This window comes from Canis lupus, chromosome 2, assembly GCF_048164855.1.
Source record: "Canis lupus baileyi chromosome 2, mCanLup2.hap1, whole genome shotgun sequence".
NCBI classification, from domain to species: Eukaryota; Metazoa; Chordata; class Mammalia; order Carnivora; family Canidae; genus Canis; species Canis lupus.
The window spans coordinates 41,735,552-41,756,818 of record NC_132839.1 but is presented as its reverse complement, the minus strand read 5'-3'; the positions used below and the strand labels follow the sequence as shown (position 1 = coordinate 41,756,818).

Sequence of the window (21,267 nt, the reverse complement as noted above, 5' to 3'; positions counted from 1 at the left end):
GATTCTGGACCCAATTTCCACTTGAGTGTGTGTTGGGGGATGGAGTCTCACATTTATCAAGCAATTCTGACACCAGCTGAGTATCCTACAATTCAGTGCAATTCTGACACTATCTACCTAGAGATAGCATCAGATCCCATAGGTTAAGGGTTCAGTCCTACAAGACTGTCCTGCCACACACACATAGACTTCAGATGCCAGTCATAAGCCCATATTATCACCTGGGCTTCGGATCAACTGTCAGAGGTTCCCATGACCCCCTTCTTGGGTTCTCTTAACTTGCTAGAGTGGCTCACAAAACTCAGAGAAACATTTTACTTACTAGTTCACTGGTTGATTATAAAAGAATGTAACTCAGGAACAGCCAGATAGAAGAGAGATGCTTAGGGCAAGGTATGGGGAAAGGGTGTGAGCTTCCATGCCTTCTGAGGTGGGCCGATTTCCCCAAATCTCCATATATTCACCAACTCAGAAACTCTGAATCCCATCCCTTTGGGCTTTTATGGAGGCTTCATTTCATGACCATGACTGATTAAATCATTGGCCATTGGTAACTGATTGGACCTCCAGTTCCTTTTCCTTCTCCCCAGATTGGGGGATGAGACTGAAAATTTCAACACTAATCACATGGCTGGTTCTTCAGGCAACCAGTCCCCTCCCCCTTTAGATGGCATCTAAAAGTCACCCAGTTAACATAACAAGAGACAGCTTTACTCCTCTCATTTCAGGAAATACCAACGGTTTTAGGAGCTCTGCATCAGAAACAGAGTGGAAGACCAAATATATATTTCAAATTAGAAGTCACAATACCAGGGCACCTGGGTCTCAGTGGTTGAGCATCTGCCTTTGGCTCAGGTTGTGGTCCGGAGGTCCTAGGATTGAGTCCCCACATCGGGGTCCCCACAGGGAATTCTCTTTTTCCTCTGCCTATGTCTCTGCCTTTCTCTGTGTCTCTCATGAATAAATAAAATCTTAAAAATAAAAAAAAGAAGCCACAATATCATGCCATCTGATTGCATTGTACTTACAGCAGAGTCCGGAGGAGCTATGGAAACCTAGAGAATGGAGAAACGTACAGGAGTTCTGGCACTCTGTCACAGGGCTATGTGACAGCATCTACCCAAAGGTAGATACCTACTCTCTCAATTACAGGCCATATACATAGATTATTTCACATCAGTGCTACCACAATCTTAGGAGGGTGGGACTCTTACCCTGATTTTACAAGTAAGGGTGCATCACATACCCAGGGTTGCCAAGGGAGTAGGAAATGGTCCTACTCATAAACCTACATGGGGGTGTAGATTAGCATAATCCTCCAAAAGCCAATTTTACCTTTTACCTCATCTTCAAAGGATTCATTCTATCTCTTTAGAAATGTCCTTTTAGTTGTATCAGCCAGGAAAAGCTAACTTTTGTAACAAACAGCCCCCAGATCCTAGTAGGGAAAGCAGGAGTTGACAAACCATTTCTATAGACTGGATAGTAAATATTTTAGGTTTTGCAGGCCATATAGTCTCTGTTGCAACTCCTTATCTGTGTCCTTGTGAAAGAGGTCACAGATGATATGTGAATGATTGGCATGGCTGTGCTCCAATCAAACTTTATTTATGGACACTGAAATTTGAATTTCATGTCATTTTCCTGGGTCACACAATTTTATTTTATTTTTTTAAAGATTTTGTTTATTTATTCAAGAGAGACACAGAGAGAGGCAGAGACATAGGCAGAGGGAGAAGCAGGCTGCCTGTGGAGAACCCAATGTGGGACTTGATCCCAGGATCCTGGGATCACAACCTGAGCCTAACTGAGCCACCCAGGTGTCCCACACAATTCTACTCTTTAAATCGTTTTTACAAATGTGAAAACTACGTGGAGCTCACAGGCCATAGAAAAGCAGGCAGTGGGCTGGATTTGGCCTGCCTCTCCACTGTGGGCTGTCCCTGGCCTGAAGCTCTGGAAGTTTCCTCTCACTAAGGCAGGGATCCAACATGGGGGTTCCTGGCTGGAAGGCCCTCCTCGGTGGCTCTTTGCCAGTGGCTGCTTCTGGACCTGGGAGCCTTCCATCCTGTCCACCGCCCTTTCTAGTCCTTCAAGCCTTCTCTCTTCCCTCACTGGTAGAGAAAGAGAACAGAGAGGATTTGCAGGCATTTTTCCTGGGCAGCCCCAAGGTGCTCACATTACTACCTCCCACATTCCATTGGTCACAAGTCAACATGTTCCAAATGGCAGGAGGGACAGGGAAGTAGCCTAGTTGTGGTTCCCAGGGGAAAATGGACAGGGGCTTGGAGACACAGAGCAACATGTTCATGAATCAAATAACACACCATGTTCACACATGTGTCCACATTGCAGCATGACTTGAGAGGTGCAAGACTGGAAATAAGCCTGGTTAGGGGGAGACTTTGGAACAACAGTTGAGCCTGTGAGTACATTCCATGACCTGGGCACCCTGCATCTTGTGGCCCTAAAGCCTGTCCTTGGCCTGAACCCTCAAGGTCATTGCTGAAGTGACCTTTGCACAGTGTTATCGTCTCCTATCACATGACAGAGCCACAGCCATGGAGGCCAGGCTGTGGGGAGTCCGACTGGAGGGAGTGACTAACGGAGGGCAGGCAGAGATTGCATTGAAGCACCCGTGGATGCTCCCACAAATCATCAAGCATTTTTCTGACCAGCCCTTTCCAGGTGATGCTTGGAGAAAAGGGGAGAGCAGGAGGGGCCAGAGGTCGCCTGGGACCAGTGCCTTCTGTGGGCTATGGACCTCAAGAGGGGAGGAAACTTAACTCCCTAAGCCAGGCCAGTCCAGGATAGATCAGAGGTCCCGGATTTCTTGAAGAAACTCAATCCTTTCTTTCTTTTTTTTTTTTTTTTAGGATTTTATTCATTTATTCATGAGAGACATAGAGAGAGGCAGAGACACAGGCAAAGGGAGAAACAGACTCCCTGCGGGGAACCCTGTACGGGACACGATCGCAGGACCCCAGGATCACAACCTGAGCTGAAGGCAGACACTCAATCACTCTGCCACCCAAGTGTGCCACTGAAGCAATTCAATTTCTTGAATCTCTGGAGACAGTTTGGGGTCAGCAGCTCCTCATGGATTGCTCTGCTTTGGGCCAGATTCTTGTCTCCAGGTTCCTGGCTATTTGAAGCCCTGGAGACCTGGCAGGGTCAGTAGAGTCCAGGCACTCCCTCCTCTGTGTGTGGTCTACACAGATCACTGTGTCATCAGGACCCTCACCTGTGCCTCCAGGCTCCTGTGTGTCATCACCACTGGGTGGTCCTGGCTGTGCACTGAGAAGAGACTCACCAGCAACCTGCACATTCTTGGCCTGGGGTAGGGGATGGTTTAATGCCCCCTCCTTAGGTGATGCTGCGGCTCTCATACTGTGGGACCCAGAAGTCTCAGGACACCAGCACTCCAGTTTCCCACTCATCACTGATTTACCATGTGGCCTAGGCACCTTACTGAACTTCCGTAGGCATCAGTTTGCTCGTCTTTGAAATGGGGGAAGAATATCTCATCACTGCGCATGTGTCCTATGCCCAGCCCGAGTCTAACAAATAGCAGGACTGCTTGAGCAGGAGTGGGCCTGTGAGGTGGCTGCCAGGGGTTGGGGCCCTGTGGCCCCTGTGACCCCAGGCTTGGGGCTGAGTGCTGAGGAGAGTTGGGTTGGGCTGGGCTTCCTGCAAACCATTTCCTTTGCTTGGGCTCCAATTCTTGTTCCACTGCTATTCCCTGGGAAGATGTGGAGGGATGGCATGTCCCGGTGTGCGGGTGAGCGGAGTAGCACCAGTTCCAGAAATGTGGACATGCTGGGCCCTGTGCCCAACTGACTTGTGTCACCCCCACAACAACTGATGGAGAACGAGCTCTGACCATTCCCGTTTTAAAGACAACAAAATGGAAGAACCTGATAATGCCTCATGTGATAATGCCTCGGCCCAGAGCCGAGGAAGCCAATTCTGGAGAGATGAAATTACTTTCTCAAGGTTATATCGTATTAACCATAACGATATTCTCCCATTTAATTAGTGCCTGGTATGTGTTAGGGGCTAGGCTTAAATTAGATCTAATTTTCCTAACAACCAGGTAAGAGAGGTGGCCTTATGCTTATTTTTCAAGAGTCCCTGCAAGGACTCTTGGTCAAGGTCGGGTAAGTAAGCAGAGTCACGCTGTGCCCACTCTTTCTGAAGCCACTATGCCCAGATGCTTCCCAGCAACCAGGTCCCAAATGTTCTGAGTCAGATTCCCTGCTCTCCAGGTGCCTTGGGGCCTAGGGCTTTCCCTGGCTTCAGTAGACCTGCCCCAGCATTGCTCCATGAAGAAATGTTTCACCACGTGGCAGGAAGGAGAGGTCTCAGCTCCTGCTGCTATGGGAGATGGGTAGACCAGGCTCCCTTCCAGAGTTTCTCAGAGTTTCTCCTTCCAGGAGGAGAGATGTTGGGGTGACAGAGAGTGGAGGTAGGGGAAGAGGGGGTGATGTGGGGGTTTTGTCTACAAATTGCATTTAAATTCAGACTCCAAGCAGGGTGTGTGTCTGTCAGGGGAAATCAAGTGGAACAGGAGAAAGCACATGTTGAAATGCATCGTGTGACCTCGAGGCATCTGAGACTCCCCGTTCTGGTCCCTTCTCGGCAGGACCTTCCAAGATGTGTTTCCAAGGCAAGGCTCACCAGTTAAATGGCTCTACCAGGTCAGATACCCAAATGCGCAGGCCAATGTTCTGGGGGGTTTGCATGGTGGCTGCCAGGCCCTCCCATGAGGATTTCTCCCTAAGTGGATGTCACTGCCATTATGCCTCCCTTGGTACCTTCCCTGTGATAGGCAGGTTTGGAGCTGTGATGTAGGCCCCTGGGAGCCCAGAAAATCTCCCCAATGGGGCTTGGAACTTAGAAAGGAAGTGTGTGCTCCAAGAAGTCTGTTCTCATCCACCAAGGTAAGCCCCACAGGAGCCTGGCAGTAACCAGACAGACTGTGTCACACATCTGGAAAGGTCTTGTCCCTATTATGCTCTCGATCCCCACCAGATGACATTCTCATTCACTTCATTCACCAGCAAACACTTGCAACAGGTGTGAACTAACAAACACAGGGGTGCAGCGCGGGGACACTGTGCGTCTGCCTGATTGGCTGGAGGGAGGCCAGGGCAGGCTCTATGGGGCAAAACTCCCTTCTTGTGCCCTGGAGCACCCCTGAGGTTTGAGGGCACCTAACGGTGCTTGATTGTTCTTCTTCCTACTTGCATAATGTGACATTATTTTATGTATTTATTGGGCTGTTGGCTTTTTCCTGCCTCCTGCCCTAGAAAGTAGGGTCTACAAGGCAGGTACTCACTGTTTTCTTCTTTACTCCCTGTAACAGGCTGAATAATCTCTGTCCCCTAACAATAGTAAATCCTAATCCCTGGAACCTATAAATGCTACCTTATAAGGTAAAAGATTCTTTGCAGGTATGACTAAAGATCTGAAGATGGGGAGATCATCCTGCATTATCCAAGTGAGTCTCAAACCAAATCTCAAGAATCCTTCTAAGAGATAGAAAGTGCTATGTGACCACCAAGGCAAGCATGGGAGTGACAGGGCCACAAGTTAGAATGTCAGCAGCCACCAGCAACTGGAAGAGGCGAACAGATTCACTCCCCGGAGTCCCCCGAGGGAGCACAGCCCCGCCACACCTGGATTCCAGCCCAGTGATACTGGTTTCTGACTTCTGGTCTTCAGAATGGTGAGAATACATTTCAGCTGTCTTAGCCACCAAGTCTGTGGTGATTTGTTATGACAGCCCCAGAAAGTAAATACACTACCATATCCCAGTGCCAGGTGAGTGGCCGAGAGTCAGCAGATATTTGATGGAAGAATAAATGCATGCTCCTAGCCAAGGATGCTCCCTAGGCCAGCGTGGGCTGACCCAAGGCTAAGGCTGCCCCCACCCCCCACGGCCTGAGACCTCGGCCTGTGTCCCAGACAATTCTGCCTCCAAGGGCCTCCAGCCTGGGCCTGTGAGGCTGTCCACCAGAGGGCTCGTGTCTGACTGAGCTCTGCTTGCTCCTTGCAGAGTCATTGTCTCCTAGACATCGCTGAACGCCAGCCTGAGGACCACATCCGGTCAGTAGATAGATTTGTCTGGCCAGCATGGAATATTGTTTGTAATTAAATGAGTCTCGAACATTTTGTTGAAAATTGGAAGACTTCACATAAAATTAGGATTTTCCATTTCTGTGGCAAAATCAGATGTTCTTTTCAGCCCTGAGATCGCATTCCCATGTGGCTCTACAGGTTTGACCATCCCCAACCACCAGGGACCCTTAGTCACCATCTGCATACCTGTCCCCCACATTTGAGAGATGATTCAGATTTTCTCAAACTTGCATGAAGTACAGACCATCTCAACCTTTTAGCCTTTCTGTCCTATCCAACTTAACTGCCACCCAGATCTTCCTTTGTAAGGATACTAAAGGGGCCACCCCCTGCCCTGCTTGGTGGTGGTAGAGGTAGAGCAGAGCTGCTTTCAGGCACCCAGCCTCTGTAGCCCCTGGAAGTCACCCTGTTGTTTCTGGGGGTCTTCACTCTCCTGGTCAGCAGGACGACAAACTTCCCAGAGCCACCCAGGATGAACTTCCCATATTCCAGGAGGGTGGTGGGACAGCAGAACTGCATCTGCTTTCCCAAGGACTCCCTGGCCGAGTCAGACAGTGGCTCCAATGGAAACCAAAAGCACTAATGAAGGAAAGGAATGTAAGTGAAACACTTGGGAAGGTCCCACGAGGAGGACTCTTGGCTCACTTGGAGGACATGGGGTCCTCGATGTCTCCACAATGATGCCCAAGTCTGCAGCTCAAGTGTGCATAAGACTCTGCATCTGTCTTTAAACATGCGGATCCCAGGACTGACATTAGCAGGCTCTGATTCGGCACAGCCCAGGAGGGCAGAGGGGGACCTAAAGAACCGCATGTAGAGCAAGTGCTCCTGGTGGTTCTGACTTGGGGGTCTGGGATTGTACTTGGCTTGGGTGGGGGGAGCAGAAGAGGAAGGCCCTCGGAAGCACAGCCCTCTCCTCCTCTCCAGGCAATGGCCAAGCAGCACAGGGGATCCATCTGATGAGGAGAGTCACTGAGTAGGGCCCCAAGGATGTGACCTGTGTCCACAGCTGCTGTCTACTCAGCTGCCTTAGCAAGTCTTCCCCTGGGCTTGGGAAAATGAAATTTAAAACATGTGTTAGGGCCTTAATAGGACTCATAAACTCCTCAGAGTCCAGCTCTGGCTAACGTTTTGAATTCTGTGAGCCCTTCTGACTAGAGGTCTCGAGCCCTGGGGAACAGATGAAGTGAGATGAGGAATAAATGCACAGAATCAGCAGGTGCTGTGTAAGTGCAGGCAAGTTGCTGAGCCTCTCTGAGCTTCAGTGTTTTTACTTATAAACCGGGAACAGTAACTGCTTCAAAGGGATATTGTAACAATGACTTGAGATGAGGAGCATGTACGTCTGTCTGGCCGTTACTAGGTAGTCCTGCGAGTTTCCATGTCTACATCCCATATTTTTAATCCTAAGGTTGGGGAATTATGTCTGCTATTGTGGCTTCCACATCTTTCTCTCCTGCACTGCTAAGGGTGAGGAGTGAGGGGTCAAGTCGGCAGCTCTGTCAGTCATGGCTTTCAGTGACCATTAGCAGAAACCCACTTAAATAGGCAAAAAAAGAAAAAAGCAAATGTTGTGCAAATGAGGTGCATTTATTATAGGGCACAGGAACCCCCAAAACACATGGGCTCAGGAAGACTTGCCCAGGAATGCGAAAGCCACGGAGAATCCTCTCTTTCCTTCTGGGCTCCCTTCTCTAATTGTCTTCTGCTCCACATGGCCTTTTGAGCAGATTTGTGGCCATGGGAGAAGGCAGCTGAACTTGAGCTTCCTTGCTGATGTGTCTTCAATTCAGGTGAGCAACAGGGATCATGGGGTGTCTCCAAATCCCACCTCCAGTCCCCAGGCCCAGTGTGGAGGTCCAGACCAATCAGCTTTGAGGCGGTGGGGGGGGGCGGGGGGGAGGTCCCAGCTCAGCCTTGTCATGCTGTGTCAGCCACCCTTCCCAGATGAGATTGTCTTTGGTATAGCAGGATGAGGGCATCCAGAACATTCCTAAGGTTGTCTATGCAGGTGTCCAACCATGGTGCATAACATCTCCTTGGAGGCTTGTATCCTCCTAGCCTGCTTGGATGCATCTGGGGATGTGGGAGCAAGCTTAGCATCCATATGACTTCTCCACAGAGCAGTGATGAGCCCTACCATGTAAAAAAGGGCAGGGACGCCTGGGTGGCTCAGTGTTTGAGCATCTGCCTTTGGCTCAGGTCATGATCCCGGGGTCCCAGGATCGAGTCCTGCATCAAGATCCCTGCAGGGAACCTGCTTCGCCCTCTGCTTGTGTCTCTGCCTTTGTGTGTGTGCATGTGTGTTTCTCATGAATAAATGAATAAAATCTTTTAAAAAGGGTGGGAGGGGGGTGCAGAAAACTACCCTTCTGAGAGTGTTTGCTTTGCTTCTGCCAGCCAGGCTTTGGCTAATCCTGGTGTTACATGGAAGATTCTCCATCAACGGGATATCCTGTGGAAAGGCAGGGATAGAACCCTTACAGCCACAGGTATCTGACTTGCACGTCCCTGCTCTGTTCAAAAAATCTTTGGGCAGATACCTGCTTGAGCCCTCACAAAACTATGTGTCACAGAGCTAAGTGGAGCCACCACAGACATAACCTGGGGTGTCCACATTGTACAACTTGGGGCCTTCACACATACATCCACACTGATTTAAGTGAGTGGCACCTCCTGGAGTTGCACAGTGCACTATCTGGGCAGCTGTACATAGTGGCCAGCAAATCATTAGCAGAGCCAGGCATTGGCTTCTAATACCATTTTCTGGAATGAGTAAATGCCGTATTTCAGAAAATATGACCCTGACCAGGGTCTTAGTGAGAACGTGAGAAATGAAGTAGCTGTTCCTACTGCTGCTACTGTCATAGTAATCATTAATCATTGCATTACAAGTAGCTGTGCCTGCTATAATTATGATCCTCTTTCCAACACAGCCACACCTCCCCCTCAGGGTGGTGAGGGTTTAAGGCTCCTAGCACCATATCTGCACAGACTAGGTATCCCCTCTGTCTTCCTTTTTCTTTCCTAAAGTGGAGACGGTCCATATCATACCCGGGGAGCTAACAAAGAAGGAACCCCCATCCACTGAGGCAGGAGAAGCCAGCTGGTAGGTACATGAGTAAAGTGGTTCAGAGCTCCTGGCATCCCCGGCCCTTCCTTCTCCCCACTGTGTCACACGGGTGTTGATGGGCACGCCTTGCTTCCTCTATTAGACCGAGCAGGCACTGAGCGCCCGTCCCACCTGTGCCTGGAGCAGGGCTTGGTATCTATGTGCCCCATATAGTAAATGAATGGATGAAGGAATAAATGAGCAAATGAGAGGATGACCCCATCACCAACAGCAGCATCCAGGATGGTTTCGTTGCTTTTCCTCCAGCAAACACTAAGGTGTATCTGCTCTGTGAAATGCGCAGTGCCAGGTTGGGGCACTGCGACAAATCCCACATGCCCATGACCTTGGCAGCTTAAGCAGGAAGAGTGCTGGGCACGCTCCGCTCCCTCCTCCAAGACCCTGGGTAGATTCTTCACCCAGATTCCCTAAGGCAGCTATGAGTCCAGGCAACTGGGGGCTTGTGGGGAGGGGGTGGGCTGTGGGCAGGCGGAGGACATGACAGCCATTAGCTGTCCTTCCTGGTCTGTGTCCACCTTTCCCTCTGCTCCAGCCCCTCTTTGTTGTGGCCCTGAGTGTGCCCAGGCTCCCCCGGGGCCTGGAGGAGCCAAGGGGTTCTCCTTGCCCCGGGTGGTAGGGAGAGAAGCTGTCTTCTGCAGTAGAGACAGGGTGAGGCCCCAGAAAAACACACAAACCAGGACAAATGCCAGAAACATATAAACACACATCACCACTTGTGGCTGTCTGAGCCATATCCGCCAGGGCAACAAGGGGCCCAGGATGGCTCAGGTGACTAGATCCAGGGTCCTCTCCTCCCAACTCCCTTCACCTGCCTCTCTTCAGGTCCTCTTGGGTCTTCATTCTCCAGTCTTAGGTGCTGTCCTGTGACTCTTGGCTTTATGGGCTGGCCGGGAGGCTCTCACTTCTCCCCACTGCCCTCTCCTGTGTGTGCAGGACACCTTGCCTTGCAGCCAACTGTTCCTACTGCTAGTCTGCCAGGGAATGTCCACAATGCCAAACACGAAAGCAGCAAGAAGCCAGAGGTCACAGACGCAGAGGCCAACCGACCGGCATGTAACATAACTGGGTGAGGTGCTCTGGGAAGAGGCAGCAGGGTGTGGTGGGGATTGTGGGAGATGGGGAGCCCAGGCTCTATCTGGGTAGTCCTCACTCTAGCAGGGATCAGAATCCCCTGGAGGGTTGTCAGGACGCAGACTCCTGGCCCCCCTCCTGCATTTCCGATGCAGCAGGTCTGGGTTTGAAAACATGCATTTCTAGGGAGTGCCCCGGGAGAGCTGGGGCTGCTGATGGGGACCGTGCTTTGAGGACCACTGCCATACCTGAAGGGGGCACTGGTTCCCTGGTGCCAGCCTGCAGGTGCCTTGGGGATTGCCACCTAATGCCGCCAGATCTCCTGATTTTTCAGAGGAAGCCAGAAGATTTTAATGTAAAATTTAAAGTAAAACGCATATCTAAATTTTTTTAAAGTGAAACTCTGTTGGGGGAATTAAATAAAATGTACCCACAGGTGGAGCTGGATTCATGGCTTTCCCCTCTGCGAGCTGTGTGTTTGCACTTATCCGTGGTCTGAGACCCCTTAATTCCTAGATGATATTTGCGCCCACTGGCTCCTGACTATTGCCACATGCTTCCCGGGAGCTAAGAGCTTCCTTGAAACCTTTGTGCGGCCCTCGTCCTGGCTGCCTTTGAAACAATGAAGACTGGTTGGTTGGTTGGTTGGTTAGTCTGTCTTCCAGGCCTCTGCCATGAGAGAGAACAGAGAGGCCACCCCTCCTCAGAGGATTCTTAGGACTTCTCAGACCACAAATAATTACCAGTGGAGCAGACCACTGCGGCGCTGGGCTTAGCAAGAAGCCAGGAGTGCTCTGTCAAGTGGGAGACTGACAGGCCTCTCCGGAACCATGGCCCCAGTAAAGTGACAGCTCAGCTTTCAGGCTCAGAGGACATACGATGATCTGCACGCAGGACAGGATAAAAGTGTCTCCCTCCCCAGGCATGGCATCGCAGAGCAGCAGCACACACCTCCAACAGCACATCTGACTCTGAAAGGCGGCCCCCAGGCAGCCATGCAGGCTGCTTCTTGAGCCCGGGCACCGCCTTTTCCCACCATTCCCCTACCTACTCTCTTATCCTACAATAGAACAGCAGCAGCAAGAAAACCATTCATAGCTCTGAGCATCTAGCATCTCGAGACTTTTGAGGTCTTCAAGCTGTACTTCCCATTGAGTGGTGATTACCTGGGGAAGGAAACACACAAAATATGCCAATTGTAGTTTACCTCCCCATCCCCATCAAAAACACAACCAGCCAGCGTGATGCTGGGACAGCTTACTGCCTGGGCTGAATAGACCTCGAGATCCATCACATATGCTATGTGTAAGTCAATCATTAAACCAGTTTACAAAACCACTTAATTAAAGCACCCTCATATTCCAGGGTTGGTTTTTGTTTTTGTTTTTGTTTTGCCTTGGTTCATTTGATTTTCAGAATGAAGTGTTTCTCTAGCTCATTTTGAAAGGTCATAGTGGACCACTGTAGAATGTTTCTAGGCCTGGAGACTGAGGTTGCTATGGTGCAAGTTAATGTAAAGAAGCAGAGGGAAACTTTCATTCTTAAACATGCCTGTAGTTGCGGTATGGCATACCTATACCACCATCACTCTGTGCCCAGAAGATTAGCTCCTCCCTGGATGGGGACCATCAAAAGGAATGCAAGAAATTGACCATGGGTTTATTCTAGACATTGTCACACCCTCATGCTACCAAAGATGGTCTTAGGGGAGCTAGAATATATGTCCTTAAAACAGGACAGCAGAGCTGTGTGAACATTTGAGATTTTAAGCAGAGCTCCTGTCTGGTGTGTCTCAGGGGGACCTGCAGTCAGAGAGTTTGAGGCGTGGTGAAAACACACAGCACGCTGATGGAAGATGGTCACAGTGACACTTTGAAAGGACACATTTTAGTAGGTACTACCAGAGGGTATTAGTCAGGGTTTTCCAGAGGAACAGAACCAATGGGATGTGCATATCTCTCTCTCTCTCTCTCTCTCTCTCTCTGTCTGTCTCTCTAGGAATTGGCTGACATGACTGTGGAAGCTGACAAGTCCAAAATCTGCAGGGCGGGCCAGCAGGCTGGAGACCCAGGGGAGAAATGATATTTTAGCTTGAATCCAAAGGTCATCTGAAGGCAGAATTTCTCTTCTTCGGGACAGGTCAGTCATTTTTCTCCCAAGGCCTTCAACTGGTTGGATGGGGCCCAGCCACATCATAGAGGGAAATCTATTTTACTCAAAGTCTACTGATCAAAATGTTAATCTCATCTAAAGAATACCTTCACAGACACATCTAGAATGTTTGGCCAAATATCTGAGTGCTATGGCCTAGTTGAGTTGACACATATAATTGACCATCACAGGTATGAACTGGCTGATGTTTGTGGAGTGGGTCCCCCAGGAGACTGGTAAGTGAAGATGGTGTGTCCTGGCCCAGGGAAAATTCTTGCCAGAACCTGGGAGGTCCTGAAAGTGGGGGAGCCTTCACCTATCTTCCTCGATATTTCAGTCCATCAAGTTGTAATGCCAGATCTCACACCTAGGTTTGGTGGCATGTTTTGTCCCATAGCCAGAACCATCTTGCTGATGATGGCTCAGTGCCCAGGCAGTACACAGACAGGCACAGCATAACCTCCCAAGAAAACCAGGCTGTGGACCGTGGTTTTCTGCATGGCCTGGAGGCCTGGTGGAGCGCTTACTTCTGAGGCAGAAATGCTGAGGGGGGAACAGATCTGTCTGCCATGAGAGGATGGCCAAGGGTTATCGCTGATCAAAACCCACTAGAGCAGCCATGGAAATGTCCAGAATGCTTGTCCTGCCAGTTTCAAGGCTTATGTCCACCCTGCAGTTCACCTCTGCCTTGCTAACATTCTGGGTTGGGCCTACATCCACTATAATGTGCTCCGGTCACAATTTCTTGAGTGATGTCATTATTCCTGAGTGGCATTTACCAATGCTTTATTTTGGTTTCCCTTCAGTGCCTTTTCTGTCTGATGATCCTGTTTACACTCTACCTTGGCCTCTACCACCTTAGGGAAGGTACCATGGATCAGAAACAAAGTCTATCCTTTGAGCACCCCAGCTGAGGCCCAGCGTGAAGGACATGAGTGTATCAGGCCCAATTTTTCCCACCATCCAAACTGGGTAAAAGGCCTATGGGCTGGAGGGAGGATAGTTGGTGGGGAGAGGAAGAGCCTCACCTCTGGGCCTCGGTGTCTAAGGAGAGGGTGAGAAGTAAAGAGTAGGACAGTTTTGGGGGCACTGAGCTCAATGGGACTCTGGGACTCTCACTACCGATGAAGCCCAGAGGGCACAGAGCCTTGAAGAGAATTCCTCCAAGCCAGGATGGAGAGGTAGCAAGAAGGTAAAAATAGCAGCCTGGCTTTGGGGCCTCCACCACCAACCAGCTGAGTTTCCAGGCACCCCCCTTCAAAGGCTCTGACATCATGCACCCTGTCTTGTTCACTCTCACTTAACACACTATTACTTATACACACTCTAGGCCTCAGTAACCAGTTGTTGATAAAGGGTGCTGGGTGAATAAAAACACATTTGTTCAGTGAGCCTGGTCCCACAGAGAACCCACTCTGGGCTGAGGGGTGGCAGCAGTAATGTTCTAGAGGCAGCTGCTCTTTATTACCTGGTAGGCATAACGTCCTTGCTTCCAAACGACCATGGTATAAGCTACCTTCTGTCAGGTGCAGACATCCTTGGCCAGCCTCTTGCCAGCCAAATACTCATGGACCTCAGGGAAGTTTGACTGATTCCTACCTATGAGTTCAACCTTATAGAGTCTGTGGTGGGTGGGTGAGTGGGGTGCAAGAGAGATTCCTCCTCGTACCTCCTTGCCCCCTATGTAGGAGCAAGGTTTTTGACTATATCTCGTGGCAAGGTGTCCTTGTGGCCTGACTTAGAACCACCTGGAAATCTCACAAAAGCCCAGGGCCTGGGTGCCATGTCTGAAAGTTGGGAGAAGCTGGACAAAGCTTTGTTCTCCAAACTTGCCAATGCTGAGTCCTTTCCTAGGATGGGCTGTTTCCTGACTGAGAGACATGAGCCTGACTTTTCCAGCCTTTTCACCAGCAAGTTCCATCCATCACAGAAAGTTCCTGTGTGAGAAAGAATCCAAAAACCCACAAGTCACAGTTTTTCCAAGCTCTTGGTCTGTCCCACAGCCAGCTGGAAGGGAAGAGAAAGTGTAGCCAAGCAGAGTGGGAAAACTGAGAGGCCACCAGCTGTGGCCTTGGGCAGGTTCCTGGACCAGGCTGGGCCTCAGCTATCTGGTCTGGGAAGTGGGAATTCTGTGCAGGGCACTGCCTATGCTAGTACGGGACACACAAGAACATAAGGAAGATCTCAGCCTCAGGAAGCCTACATGACACTCATTAAATCCAGGGTGTTGAAGGAGCACAAGGAGTTCTGGTCAACCGGGATCTCACTGTCCTTTCACTGGTCTGTTTGTTAAGTTCAACAAGATGTTTACTTAGCTCCTATCATGTCTTAGGTCCTTTATCAGATGCTGGCAAGATCAAGGTGAAAATATGGGATCCTGCCCAGGAGCAGTAATCCTCAATTTTTTTTTATTTCAGAATCCCTTTGCTCTCTAAATGTATTCTCCAGATCAGAAAACAATAACAACAAGAAAAAGTTAATGAGAAGAGTAACATGGTTGTACATGCTTACTAACGCGAAATAAATTACACAAGTCTTTTTCAATGTCGAATTTAATAGAAGGCAGCTGGATTCTTGTATCTGCTTCTGTGTCCAGTGTGCTGTGATAAATCACATCACAGAGCTTTTAGAAGAAATAAGAGAAAGGGAAATAACAACTTGGTGTTAATTATGAAATGATTTTGACCTAGTGGGGGGCCACCAGGGTTCAAGAGACATTTTTGAGAACCACTCAAAATGAGCAATGGGCATTAACGTTAGGAAAATGTACTGCTCCTTGGAGATGTCTTTGGTTGTCATATTAGTTGGAGGGCACTGTTAACTGAGCCACGATTCTAACCCCCTTTTATGTATAAACACAAAGTAATGCTTGCATAGTTTTAATATACTCGGTATTTTCCAAGAATTCAACTACCATGTCAATTGAGAGAAAATGGAATATTATTTTGTTCAGAACTTTACTAAGAGTTGTTAATCCTTTGGGAAAACACTTTATTAATGGCACTGTTGTTCATGGTATTTGAATTACCAGCACAAGCTCCTGAATTAGCCTGAATTTGAGTCTGTTGCTGTCAACCTGACTGTCCCATAGATGTAAAAACCTCATCCGCTATTGTAGCTTCTGTATTTTTAATTAAAAATATTTAATTAATATTATTAATATTATTATTAATTAATTAATATTAATAAATATTTTAATTAAATTATTTCGAGAAAGTTATAGATTCACATGCAACTGTAAAAAGTAATACAAAGAAATCCCATGTACTGTTTCCCCAGTTTCCCCTAATGGTAGCCTTCTCCAAAACTATAGCACAGGACATTGACAATGACACAACTGAGACACAGAACATTTCCATCATCAGAAAAGTTCCTCACATTGCTCTTTGGTAGCCATGCCCCAACCCTCCTGCTCCCCACTCCCTTCTTAACCCCTGACAAACACTAACATACATTTTCCATTTTAATAATTTTATCATTTAAAGAATAGTATGTAAATGAACTCATGAAATATGTAGCCTTTAGGTATTGGCTTTTCTCAGTGTAATGCTTTGGCGATTCATTTGGGGTGCTGTGTAAATCAATAGTCTGTTCCTTTTTTTTTTTTTTTTTTAAAGATTTATGTATTTGACAGAAAGAGAGAGAGAGAGAAGGAGAAAGAGAAAGAGAAAGAGGAGGAGGGGCAGATGGAGAGAAAGAGAGAGAACCCCAACCAGACTCTGCGAGGGGAACAGAGCTGACTCAGGGCTGGATCCCAGGACCCTGAGATCATGAACTCAGCTGAGATCAAGAGTTGTCAGCTTAATGGACTAAGCCACCCAGGTACCCCAATAGTCTTTTCCTTTTTATTTCTCAGTAGTATTCCATGGAATGGATATGCCATCGTTTGTTCCATTATCCACCCACTAAAGGACATCTGGCTTGCTTCTAGTTTTTTGGTTGTTGCAAATAAAGTCACTATAAATAACCATGTGCAGTTTTTTTTGTCTGAACACAAATCTTCAATTCTCTGGGATAAATGTCCAGAAGTGCAGCGCCAGTTGCATGTTTAGGTTTAAAAAAACTGCCAAATGCTTTCCAATGTGACTATCATTTAATATTCCCATCAGAAATATATAAGTAATCCAGTTTCTCAGCATCCTCACCAGTATTTGGTGTTGCCACTAATTTTTATTTTAGCCACTCTGATAGGTATGTAGTGATAACTTTGTATGGTTTTAATCTGCATTTCTCTAATGGCTAATTATCTTTTAAATATCTTTTCATGTGCTTATTTGCCATCCACATATCTAATTTGGTGAAATGTCTAGTCTCTGTTCATGGCTTTTGCCCAATTTCTAAGGATTTGTTTGCTTTTTTTATTGCTTAGTTTTGAGAGTTTTAAAAAAACCTTTAAATATTAGCGTTTTATCATAGATGCGGTTTACAAATATTTTCTTCCACTCTGTAGCTTGTCTTTTCATCCTCTTAACAGGGTCTTATGCAGAACCAAAGTTTTAAATTTTGATGAGATTTAATTGATCAGTTCTTCCTTTTATACATCATGTTGTTAGTATCAATGCTAAGAACTTCACATCTGCTCCTAGACCCAAATACTTGCCCTCATTTTTTTCTAAAAGTTTTATAATTTTACATGTCACACTTATGCCCATGATTCATTTTGAGTTAATTTTTGTGTACTAGGACAAGTTTCATGTTTTTGCCTATGGATATCCAGTTGCTTGGTACCATTTGTTGTAAACGTTATCTTTACTCAACTGAATTTCTTTTGCTGCTATGTGAAAAATCATATTTGTATGGGTTTATTTCTGGGTTTTCTATTTCATTTTGTATTGGCCTACATCTGTCCTTCTACAAATGCTACACAGTCTTAATTGCTATACACATATGGGAAATCTTGAAATTGCAGAGCCTGATTCCTTCCACTGCAACCTAAAGTTTTTCAGAACTTTAGTTATTCTACTTTGTTTTTCCATAAGTTTTAGAATAATTTTGTTCATATATATAAAAGATCTTGCTGGGATTTTGACAGTAGTTGCTTCAACCCTATGCATAAATTTGGAAGAATTGACATATTTACTATGTTGAGATTTTCAATACACAAACATGATATGCATCTCCATTTATTTGTACCTTCTTTGGTTTCTTTCATCAGCATTGTGTAGTTTTCAGCTTACAAAGTCCTGTAAACAATTTGTTAAATATTTTATTTTTTTAAAAGATTATAAATGGTGTTGCATTTTCATTTCTATGCCTCTGTGTTCATTGCTAGTCTATGCATACAGAGAACTACCATTGATTTTTGTATATTTATATTGTATCCTGCAACCTTGCTGAACTAAGTTTTAGAAGTTACTTTTTAATATTTCTTGAATTTTCTGTGTGGATAATATGTCATCTGAAATTAGAATTTTATTTTTTCTTTTTATTACTTTTCTTGCATTCTTGCACTAATTAGAACTTCCAGTCGTGTTGAATAAGAGTGGTAAGAGCAGACATACTTGTCTTGTTCCTAACGTTAGTGGGAAAGCATCCAATTTTAAAATCAATCACCATTAAGTACAATTTTCATTGTATGTTTTTTGGAGATACTCTTTATCAAGTTGAGCAACTACCCCTCTATCTATTTTTTTTCTGAGAATTTTTAACATGAATGGGCGTTGGATTTTGTGAAATTATTTTTCTGTATTGGTCCAGAGGATCATGTGATTTTTCTTCTTTAGGCTGTTAATATGAAGGTTGACATTGGTCAGTTTTCTTATACTGAATCATCCTTACACATATAGAGAGACTAAACCCTACATTGCATCTTCATCTGGCTTTGGTATCAGGATAATGCTAAGCTCATAAATGAATTTGGAGGTGTTCTCACCACTTATATTTTCTGAAAGTGTTTGTGTGTAATTAGTCTCAATTCTTCTTTAAGAGAAAAATTTTCTCAATGAAATTCTCTAGTGAAATCATTTGGACCTGGAAATTTCTTTTGGGAGAACTTTCAAGTTATAAATTATATTTTCTTAAGACTTTAATTATCTATTTCATATTGCATGAACTGTGATAGTTTACATATTTTAAGATAGTGGTCAACTTCATCTCAGTTGTAAAAGGTATTGCATGTGAGTTCTTCCTGGTATTCTTTTATCATCCTTTTGATGTCTGTAGGGTCTGTAGTGATATTTCTGTTTCATCCCTGATATTGGTAATTTGAATCATCTCTATTTTTTTTCAGCCTTCCTAGAAATTTTTCAGTTATGTTGATCTTTTTAAAGAACTAGTTCCTTGTTTTGGTGATTTATGTCTTGATTTTTCTTTTCCATTTTCAGTTTTAGTGAAGTCCATTCTTATTTATATTATTTCCTTCCTTCTGCTTTTGCTCTCCTTTTTCTAGATTCTTGAGGTAGGGGCTTAGATTAGTGATTTGAGACTTTTTTTCTTTCCTAATGCATGCACTTAGTATTATAACATTCCCTCTCATCACTACATGCTGTGACCCCTAAATTTTGATATGTTGTATTTTTATTTTTATTCATTTCAATATATTTTTAAATTTTTCCCTGAGACTTCACATATGACCCATATATTATTTAGTATGTTTACTTTCTGGAGAATTTCCTGTTATTTTTATTCTATTTCTAGTTGAATTCCACTCTTTTCAGAGAACACACTATATGACTCTAGTTCTTTTAAATTTGTTGATTTTTCTCTTTTTAAGGCCTATGTTATAGTCTATCTTGGCACATGTTTCATGGATACTTGAAAAGAAGGTAAGTTCTGCTGTTTGGTGAAGTGTTTTATGAATGTCATTTAGATCCTGTTGTTTGATAGTACTGTAGAGTTTTTTTCCTTCATTCTTGCTGACTTTCTGTCTCATTTATCTATTAGTTGCTGAGAGAGGGGTATTGATGTCTCTGACTATAATTGTGGATTTGTCTATTTCTCCTCTCATTTTTATTAGTTTTTGATTCACATATTTTGTGGCTCCACCATTTGGTGCATGCACATTTAGGATTATTGTCTTCTTGGTTCATTGGCCCTTTTATTATTATATATTTATTGTCTCTGTCTCTGGCCATTTTCTTTGCTTTGATCTTACTTTGTCTTATATTTATACAGGATTACTGCTTTTCTTTAACTAATGTTTGCATGATATATCTTTTTCTATTCATCTTCTTTAATCTACCTATATTGTTATATTTAAAGTGAATTTATTTTAGGCAACATAGAGTTGGATTATTTTTTAATAGGCTCTGCCAATCTCTGTCTTATAATTAGTGTGTTTAGATTGTTTACATTGAATAGAATTATTGCTATGTTAAGGCTTAAGTCTGCCATTTTGTTACATGATTTCTGTTTGCTCTTGGTTTTTGTTTCTCTGTTTCTTTTCTTGCCTTCCCATGAGTTTTGTGAACATTTTTTGAGTTCCAGTACGACTTATCTATAGTATTTTTGAGTCCGTCTTTTTGATTAGCTTTTAAATAGTTGCTTTAAGTAGTGCATTACATATAATAACTTATCACAGTCTACTGGTGTTGTCATTTTACCAGCTTTTTGAAACATGGAAACCTTGCCTTTCTTTATATCCCTTTACCCTTTCCATTTATAATTGTATTAAAATTTTCTCCACATGCATTTAGGACCACATCAGGCAGTGTCATAATTTTTGCTTCTATCATTAAACATAATTTAGAATACTCAAGAAAAGAAAGAAAGACTTTTTTTTACCCATATTTTTGCTTTTCCTTCCTTCCAGGTATTCCAAGGTTTCTTCTTTTATTATTTAATTCCTATATGAAGATTTTTCTTTAGCTATTATTTTAGGGTAAATCTGCTGGTGATAATTCTTAGTTTTCTTTCATCTGAAAATGTCTTGATTTCCCCTTCAATCCTGATGGATATCTTTATTGGGTAGAGGATTCTGGATTGACAGTTCTTTACTTTCAGTTCTTGAAAATATGCCTCTTTTTTCTGGCCTCCGTGCTTTCTGATGAGAAATCTGCTGTCATTCAAATTGTTTTTCTCCTATAAGTCAGGTGTTTTTTTCCTCTGGCATTTTCAAGATTTTTTTTTTTTTTTTAATGTCTTTAGTTTTCAGAAGTTCTACTTTGGTGTATCTTGGCATATATTTCTTTGGGTTTATCATCCTTGGGATTTTCTCCACTTCTTGAATCTATTGCCAAATAGATAAATCTGTTGCCACATTTGAAAAATTTTGAGCCTTATTTATTCAAGTATTTTTTCATACTTTTTCATCCCTGTTCTCTTCCTTGTGGAACTTTGATGACCTTTTATTATAATTCCTTGGGTCTCTGAGGGTCTGTTCATTTTGCTCCTAGTCTATTTTCTTTTTTTGTTCAGATTGGATTATTCCTATTTTTCTGTCTTCAAGTTTAATTGATTCCTTCCTTTGGACCCACCATTCTGTTATTGAACCCATCCACCAACCTGTTTGCTTCAGTTATTGTATTTTTCAGTTTTTAAAATTTTTACTTAGTTCTTTGCATATTATATTTCTCTGCTGAGGCTTTTAAATTTTCCACATTTGTTTCAAGTATGACCATGATTGCTACTGAAGCATTTTTATTGTGGCTTTTTAAAAATCTTTTTCAGATAATTTCAATACCTCTTTCAACATCAAGTTGGCATGATTGTTTTTAAAATTTTTTTTATTGGGATCCCTGGGTGGCGCAGCGGTTTAGCGCCTGCCTTTGGCCCAGGGCGCGGTCCTGGAGACCCGGGATCGAATCCCACGTCGGGCTCCTGGTGCATGG

General features: G+C 44.9%; 2 long non-coding RNA genes across 2 annotated transcripts; one reads left to right on the top strand and one right to left on the bottom strand.

Annotated features, from left to right (window-relative positions):
* Positions 1 to 7,713: 7,713 nt before the first annotated feature.
* Positions 7,714 to 10,256, bottom strand: LOC140610134 (uncharacterized). The gene is made up of 2 exons (XR_012011910.1): positions 10,090 to 10,256; positions 7,714 to 8,220 (listed from the first exon to the last, which is right to left on the bottom strand). It is a non-coding gene; the product is annotated as an uncharacterized lncRNA (long non-coding RNA).
* A 2,053-nt stretch (positions 10,257 to 12,309) lies between these two features.
* On the top strand, positions 12,310 to 16,466 carry LOC140616167 (uncharacterized). Its single transcript, XR_012016698.1, has 2 exons — positions 12,310 to 12,487; positions 16,117 to 16,466. It is a non-coding gene; the product is annotated as an uncharacterized lncRNA (long non-coding RNA).
* The last annotated feature ends 4,801 nt before the right edge of the window (positions 16,467 to 21,267 follow it).